Source organism: Oryctolagus cuniculus, chromosome 15 (assembly GCF_051225735.1).
Source record: "Oryctolagus cuniculus isolate XC-2025 breed Fujian yellow rabbit chromosome 15, ASM5122573v1, whole genome shotgun sequence".
Classification (NCBI taxonomy): domain Eukaryota; kingdom Metazoa; phylum Chordata; class Mammalia; order Lagomorpha; family Leporidae; genus Oryctolagus; species Oryctolagus cuniculus.
Genome location: NC_142881.1, coordinates 27186472 through 27193625, shown reverse-complemented (window position 1 = coordinate 27193625; position 7154 = coordinate 27186472). Strand labels below are relative to the sequence as shown.

General features: G+C 55.1%; 1 long non-coding RNA gene across 1 annotated transcript; it reads right to left on the bottom strand.

The window, feature by feature from the left end:
* Window positions 1-751: 751 nt before the first annotated feature.
* LOC149121937 (uncharacterized) lies at window positions 752-5264 on the bottom strand. Its single transcript, XR_016221961.1, has 2 exons — window positions 5017-5264; window positions 752-994 (listed from the first exon to the last, which is right to left on the bottom strand). It is a non-coding gene; the product is annotated as an uncharacterized LOC149121937 (long non-coding RNA).
* Between the last annotated feature and the right edge of the window lie 1890 nt (window positions 5265-7154).

Genomic DNA, 7154 nt, shown 5'->3' with positions numbered 1-7154 from the left:
CAGGACCGTTCTTCAGGATCTCGACCTGCTTGAGTTCCAGTTCCCAAGGGCAGGGAGTCCAGGTGCGACGGCAGCCTGGGTTGTGGGGGTGTGTGTGTGTGTGAGAGCCTGGCCCAGGGAGGGGTCGAGCTGGTGGGATGGGCAAGGCCCTGCACAAAAGGGCACTCGATGAGGGGCTCACGGCACATGTCACACCTGGTACCCTGGTGCAGGGTGTCCTCTCTGACGAGGTCAGCCCGGCCCCTGCCACTGGCCTCTCTAGTCTCAGGATCACGCACTCTGCTCACATGGCAAAGAGACTGGGTAGACGGAGTCCCCATGTCTGTTCCGCAGTCAGCCATCTCCTCCTAGTTCCCCTCTGGAGGTCTAAATGGGCTCTGGGGCTGCTGAGGCCTGAGTGGGAAAGGGGGCAGGCCGTGCCCGCCAGGACCCAAACTGCAGCAGCCTCCCCAGGGCATCCATCGGTGTGAGGGTGGAGCTGCCCTCCCCCATCTGCTGGTGGCCTCCAGAGCAGCCAACTCTGGGACCCTGGGGAAGGAGCTTGGAAGCTCTGAGGAGGGTGACAGAGTGAGTCCCACTTGCCCACCTCCCTGTTTCATGGTGCCCCATTCTCAGCTGCACCGGCAGTTACAGGCCTTGCTTGGTAGCCAGGATGGCCTTTTGGAGAAAGCTGGACTTGGACTTTCTAGCAAGGGTCCACAGGAACCCCAGTCAAGCCAATTCTTTTTAAAAAATTATTTACAGAGTTAGATTTTTTAAAAAGATTTTTGATTTATTTATTCGAAAGTCAGAGACTTACATAGAGAGAAGAGAGGCAGAAAGAGAGGAGAGAGAGGTCTTCCAACCGATGGTTCACTCCCCAATTGGCTGTAACGGCTGGAGCTGCGCCAATCTGAAGCCAGGAGTCAGGAGCTTCTTCCGGGTCTCCCACGTGGGTGCAGGGGCTCAAGGACTTGGGCCATCTTCTACTGCTTTCCCAGGCCACAACAGAGAGCTGGATCAGAAGAGGAGCAGCCGAGACTAGAACTGGTGCCCGTATGAGATGCCTGCATTTTAGGCCAGGGTCTTAACCTGTTGCACCACAGCGCCGGCCCCAAGAATTAGATTTTTAAAAGATTGATTGATTGATTTGAAAGGCAGAAATACGGAGAGCTAGATGATAGATAGATAGATAATTGATAGATAGATAGATCTCTCCCATCCTCTGACTCTCCAAATGGCCACAATGGCCAAGGCTGGGCCAGGCCAAAGCCAGCAGCCAGTAGCCCGGAACCAGGAACTTCTGGGAAGTTCTTCTCTGCACCCACATGGGTGTGAGACCCAAGTTCTTGGGCCATCTTTCACTGCTTTCCCAGGTGCAATAGCAAGGAACTGGATCAGAAGTGGAGCAGCCAGGACTTGAACGGGTGCCCATTTGGGATGCCAGCACTGCAGGCAGATGCTTAGCCTTCTAAGCCACAGCACCAGCCCCCAGAGTGAGATCGTCTATCCTCTGGTTCACTCCCCAAATACCCACAACAGCTGGGGCTGGGCCAGGCTAAAGCGAGAAGCCCAGAATTCAATCTGGACCTCCCACGTGGGTGACAGGGACCCAAGAACTTGAGCGGGCACCTGCTGCCTCCCAGGATGCATTAGCAGGAAGCAGAGGAGCCAGGACTTGAACCAGCACTGAGATGTGGGATCAAGTGTCTCTTCACTGCACCAAGTGCTCACCACCCAGCTGTGCAATGCTAAGCAAGAGGCGCACCTCTGTGAGCCTCAGGTCACAAATTCTCATCTGGGGTCGAGAGACTAGGGCTAATAAGAGGATCAGATCGGATGGAGAATTGCTAAAGAGGTAGCAGTTTGTTTAGCCAGATGTGAGTTCTGCCCCCACCTTGAAGCTTTCGATGTCAGGTGAGCAAGCAAAGTCCCCCCGCCCCTCCTGGACTCTGCTTGCTCTGCGTTCTGCCATTAACATTTCATGTCTTTAGCAAAGGCTTTTTGTCCCTGGGACAAAAATCGTGCCTCTCCATTCTCTGTCCAGGATTCCTTCTCAGAGGGTGGCTTAGAAACCAAAAGGGGGCCGGCGCCGTGGCTCACTAGGCTAATCCTCTGCCTGCGGCGCCGGCACACCGGGTTCTAGTCCCGGTTGGGGCGCCGGATTCTGTCCGGGTTGCTCCTCTTCCAGTCCAGCTCTCTGCTGTGGCCCGGGAGTGCAGTGGAGGATGGCCCAAGTGCTTGGGCCCTGCACCCGCATGGGAGACCAGGAGGAAGCACCTGGCTCCTGGCTTCGGATCGGTGCGGTGTGCCGGCTGTGGCGGCCATTTTGGGGGTGAACCAACGGAAGGAAGGAAGACCTTTCTCTCTGTCTCTCTCATTGTCTAACTCTGCCTGTCAAAAAATAAATAAAAATAAAAACTCTTAAAAAAAAAAAAAAAAACAAAAGGGAAACGTACCCCAGCAGCAGGTCTGGGCCCAGCAGTCCAACTGATTTGGGTTCAAATCTTGCCTCTGCCTTGTTCTTCCTGTGTGATCTTTTCTTTTAGAGACAGACAGACACGCGCATGCGTACGCGCGCACACACATACGGAGGGGTAGCTCCTATCCTCTGACTCACTCCCCAAATGTCTGCAACAACCCAGGCTGGCCCTGCCAGGCCAAAGCCAGGAAGAAGGAACTTCATCTGGGTTTCCCGTGTAAGTAGCAGGGACCCAAGTATTTGAGCCTCACCCGCTGCCTCCCTTGTGTGCATCAGTAGGAAGCTGGAGTGTTGAACCCAGGCACTCTGATATGGGCTAGGACCTTAACCGCCAGCAAGGGATTCACCGTCTGTGAGCCCCGATGCCCAGGTGTAAGTCACACCTACAGTTACAAATGTCCTTGCGAGGATTAAATAGCTGTGAAGTACCTCATACAAGTGGGTACCTCCCTAACGATCCCCCCCAACCCCGTGACACTGTGGGGGCCTGGCTGCAGGCTGTATCGCCTCATGTCCATGTGTGTGGTTAGTTCTGGACACACACAGACCCCCTTGCACTGAAGCGCTGGGCCAGCAGGTTCACTGCAGGGAATGGGAGCGCTCCTCCTGCCTGCCTGCTCCCGTGGCTGCAGCTCCTCTGTGTTCTGCAGTGTTGGAAAAAGGAATTACAGAACAGATTGCAATTAAGGGGGACGAGGGGGGCGAGAGCAACAGAGGCCCTAAAATGCAGCTTGACTGACTGCTAAACTGTGTTTTTGCCCCGAGCCAATCCGGAGACTGTGACAAGAGCCTGTCCCTACTCACAAGTCTAATTGTAGGAGGTGTGGCAGGGGCAGCCTGGGAGCCTGAGAGAAGGGGGCAGCCAGCCCCTCCGGGAAGGCTGCTGGCCCAGTGTTTGTTGCCTTGAAAGTCACTAAGCCATGTGGGGAGGGAGGAATTCTTGGGGGCCCGGGAAAGCCTGAATTCCAGAATTTCGGCCAGTTATTATAATAGCTACCAGTGATTTCGCATCTACGAGGCACTATAGAGGCATCGCCTTTTTTTAGACAAGATGTATTTATTTATTTATTTGAAAGAGTGATGGAGAGAGAACAGGAAACCAAGAGAGAAGGAAAGAGATCTTCCATCCTCTGGTTTACTCCCCACATGCCCACATAGCCAGGGCTGCACCAGGCCAAAGCCAGGAGCCAGGAACTCAATCCAGTCTTCCACATGGTTTGGCAGGGACCCATATACTGGGATTATCATCTGCTGTCTCCCAGGTGCATTAGCAGGAAGCTGGATCAGAAGCAGAGGAGCCAGGACTCAAACCAGGCTCTGCAATATGGGATGTGCATGTCCCAGGCAGTGGCTTCATCCATGCCACAATGCCTACCCATATACATCTTTTTTTTTAAAAGATTTATTTATTTATTTTAAAGGCAGAGTTACAGAGGCAGAGAGAGAGAGAGAGGGAGAGAGAGACAGAGACATCTTCCATCTGCTGGTTCACTTCCCATTGGCCACAATGGCTGGGGCTGAGCTAATCCAAAGCCAGGAGCCAGGAGCTGCTTACAGGTCTCCCGCACGGGTACAAGGTTCCAAGGACTTGGGCCACTTCTACTGCTTTCCCAGGCCATAGCAGAGAGCTGTATAGGAAGTGGAGCAGCCAGCACTTCAACCAGCACCCATATGGGATGCCGGCACTACAGGCGGCAGCTTCACCCACTACTCCACAGCACTGGCTCCTATGCATAATCTTATCTGTTCCTCTGACAACTCCACGAGATGGTTATTAGCTCATTTTACAGGTCAGAGAAGGAGAACAGAGTGTTCCTACTATATGCTAGATACTGCCCTAGATTGGGGTAGTTTATTTACATCTCTCTCTTACCTCACCCATTTCACAGATGAAAAGGTAGGACTCAGAGAGAGTAAGTGGCTTGCCCGCTGTCACAGAGCAGGGTTAGGGATGAGCAGGGATTGAACCCCAGGTCTCTCTGGCTCCTAAGAAAACACTTCCTAATTGTGTTGTAGCATCCCTTAATTGAGCAGGGAGTCCTGGGTAGGGTTGTCAGATTTAGTGAAACAAGACGAAGAACTAGGATAGCAAGTTAAATCTGAATTTCAGATAAACAGTTGCTTAAAAAAAGATTTAGTTATTTGAAAGGCAGAGAGAGAGAGAGAGAGAGAGAGAGAATCTTCTGTCCTCTAGTTCACTCCCCAAATGCCTGTAACTGCTGGCATTGGGCTGGTCAAAGCCAGGAGCCAGGAGCCAGGAACTTCATCCAGTCTCCCATGTGGGCGGCAGGAACCCAAGTCCGTTCTTGGGACATTATCTTCTGCCTCCCATGCACATTAGCAGGAAGCTGGAGTAGCCGGACATGGACTGGGCTCTCCAGCGTGGCACATGCGGGCATCCGAAGCAGCTGCTTAACCCACTGGGCCACAATGTCCACCCTGAGGTTTTATTTAGTTAGTATTATTAAGGATGTCCCAAATAATGCCAGGAATACGGTTGATTAAAACCTGCCGTTTATCTGAAATCCAAGGTAAGTGAATACCCTGCCACTTACCTGACCGGCCCAGACCTTCTTGCTCCTCCTGCCTGTAGCCTCCTCCAGCTCTGCCAATGGCTCTCGCCTTCAAGGCGGGCCTTGGGGCCGGCGGGCTGTTATCTGTGCTCAGCCCAAGGGAGGCTGCTGTCGGGAGGAGGGTGCAACCTTCTGCTCCAGAGGGCAGAGCCATGGGCCGCTGCCAACTCTGTCACCCACTGTGTGACCCTGGATGAGTCTTTTCCCTCTCCAGCCAGAGGGCCCAGTGTTAGGTGCCAGGTAACACGAGTTTGTCTGCCCGTCCTAACTTTTCCATCATGTCCTCCCCCAGTTTCCCATCTGCGGGGCTGGCCCTGTGCCAAGACTGGTACAAAAATCTACGGCTGTCCTGCTGGGAGGACAGAACACCCAGCTCTGGGACAGGGAGCCAGTGACGGTCAGAGGAGACCCCAGGCCAGAGGGGCGTAGCAGCAGGCCGGGCACTGCGTCCCGTTCAGAGGTGGCAGCTTGCTGAGCACGCAGACCTGGGGTCCAGGCCCCAGCTGTGCTGATTAGTCCTGTGATCTTCACCGAAGCCAAAGCCTCAGTTTCCCCACCTGCACAGTGGAGCCAGTGCCACCCCACGAGCATGCAGGGCAGGCGAGTAGGCGGGGCCTCAGAAAGGGTGACTGGTGGAGCCTTCCTGGAGGAAGCCCGGCCCTGGCAGGCCCCTGGGAGCCTGGCCGGCGCGCACACATTCCAGGCAGCCTTCGTCTCGGCTACATTTTATTTGTCGGGTTTTTGACAGACGGCTAAATTATACATTGAGTTTTCCACATGACCAAACACCACGTCCCTTCCTTTGATTATCATTTTCAAAAGGGACGATAAAAAAAGAACCTTTCGATGGATCACACTGAACTCTGAAACCACATGGAGCGCAGAGCTAAAAATAAAAGGGAGTGAGGATGGGTCCCTGAGGAGAAAGGACAGCAGAATCGAGACAACTCTGCCTGGCCTGGAGGGCCGAGCCTGGCCCGGTGACGTGGTGTCGCCCTCCAGGCCAGGCCGGATAAGGAGCGGCCAACAGGGAGGGTGGGGCGCCGAGCAGCACAAAAATAGCCGGCACTTCAGTCCAGAGGGGAATACAGAGATCTGTCCAGAGCCAGGAGCGCGCGAAGGGGGCTGGAGGGAGGCCGGGGCTCCCAGCGGCCGAGGGGGCTGCGGGCTGCCGGACCTCGCACGCTGCTCACCGCCGGCATAATCGCCGGCTCTCAGCTGTGCACCGACATGTTCCCCCGCTCAGCCCACATCAATGACACCCTTGTTTCCATAGCAACCAAGGGAGAGTGAAGGGGAAAGGGTGCATCGCACTGGGCGTGCGGAATCCAGCCAAAAGCGGCCGCACGGGGCGGGCCCGGAGTTTTCCCACAAGTGCAGCTTGTTCCCATCGCGCCCGCCCGCCCCAGCCAGCGCCTGCCCCCTGCCCTCCCCCCTCCCCCCATCCCGCACTTTCCGATGTGGTGGGCAGGGAGCCTCAGGCCGGTGGGAGGAGGGCCGAAGGGTTCTCCCCTGTCTAGCTTCAAATTCCGGCTTCTAGTCGTGGCCACAACGGGTAGGGGTGGCACGGGGGAGGCCAAAGGGGACTTTGAAAGCATTTTGCTTTGACAAAGGGGAGCTTTCCAACGCTGCGTTTTTCAGGCTTCTCTCTCTCTACCCCAAGCCCCCGGAGGGTCCCACGGGGCTCAACGGGAAGATGACAGAGTGTGACTGTGACGTCCTCAGTGTCTCTGTCCCTTCAGCTGACACACAAATGTGCACAACGTTTCCAGAGGCGGCGGCGGCTAGCAGAGGGCAGGTGGCTTCTGCCTGGGGACGGAGGTTCTCTAAGTTGGTGGTAAAAGAAAGAAAACCTTTCGCAGACCACACACTGCCAGAGTCAGGGTCCCCTGCTGCAGGGATCCGGAACTGCCGTCCCCAAGGCAGGCATCCTGCCCTTCAGATAACACCCCCCGGTGCACGATCTGGAAGGAAAAACGAATTTCCAAGTTCGGAAGCCGCACTTCCAGGCTGGAAGAAGGGGGGGCTCAGTGCCTCCTTCCCAGTCAGCTTTGCTGCTGTTCAAAGTCGGAGAGGCTGGGAGCAACCAGTTCAATGGTTTAAAGAAAGACAGAAAAAAC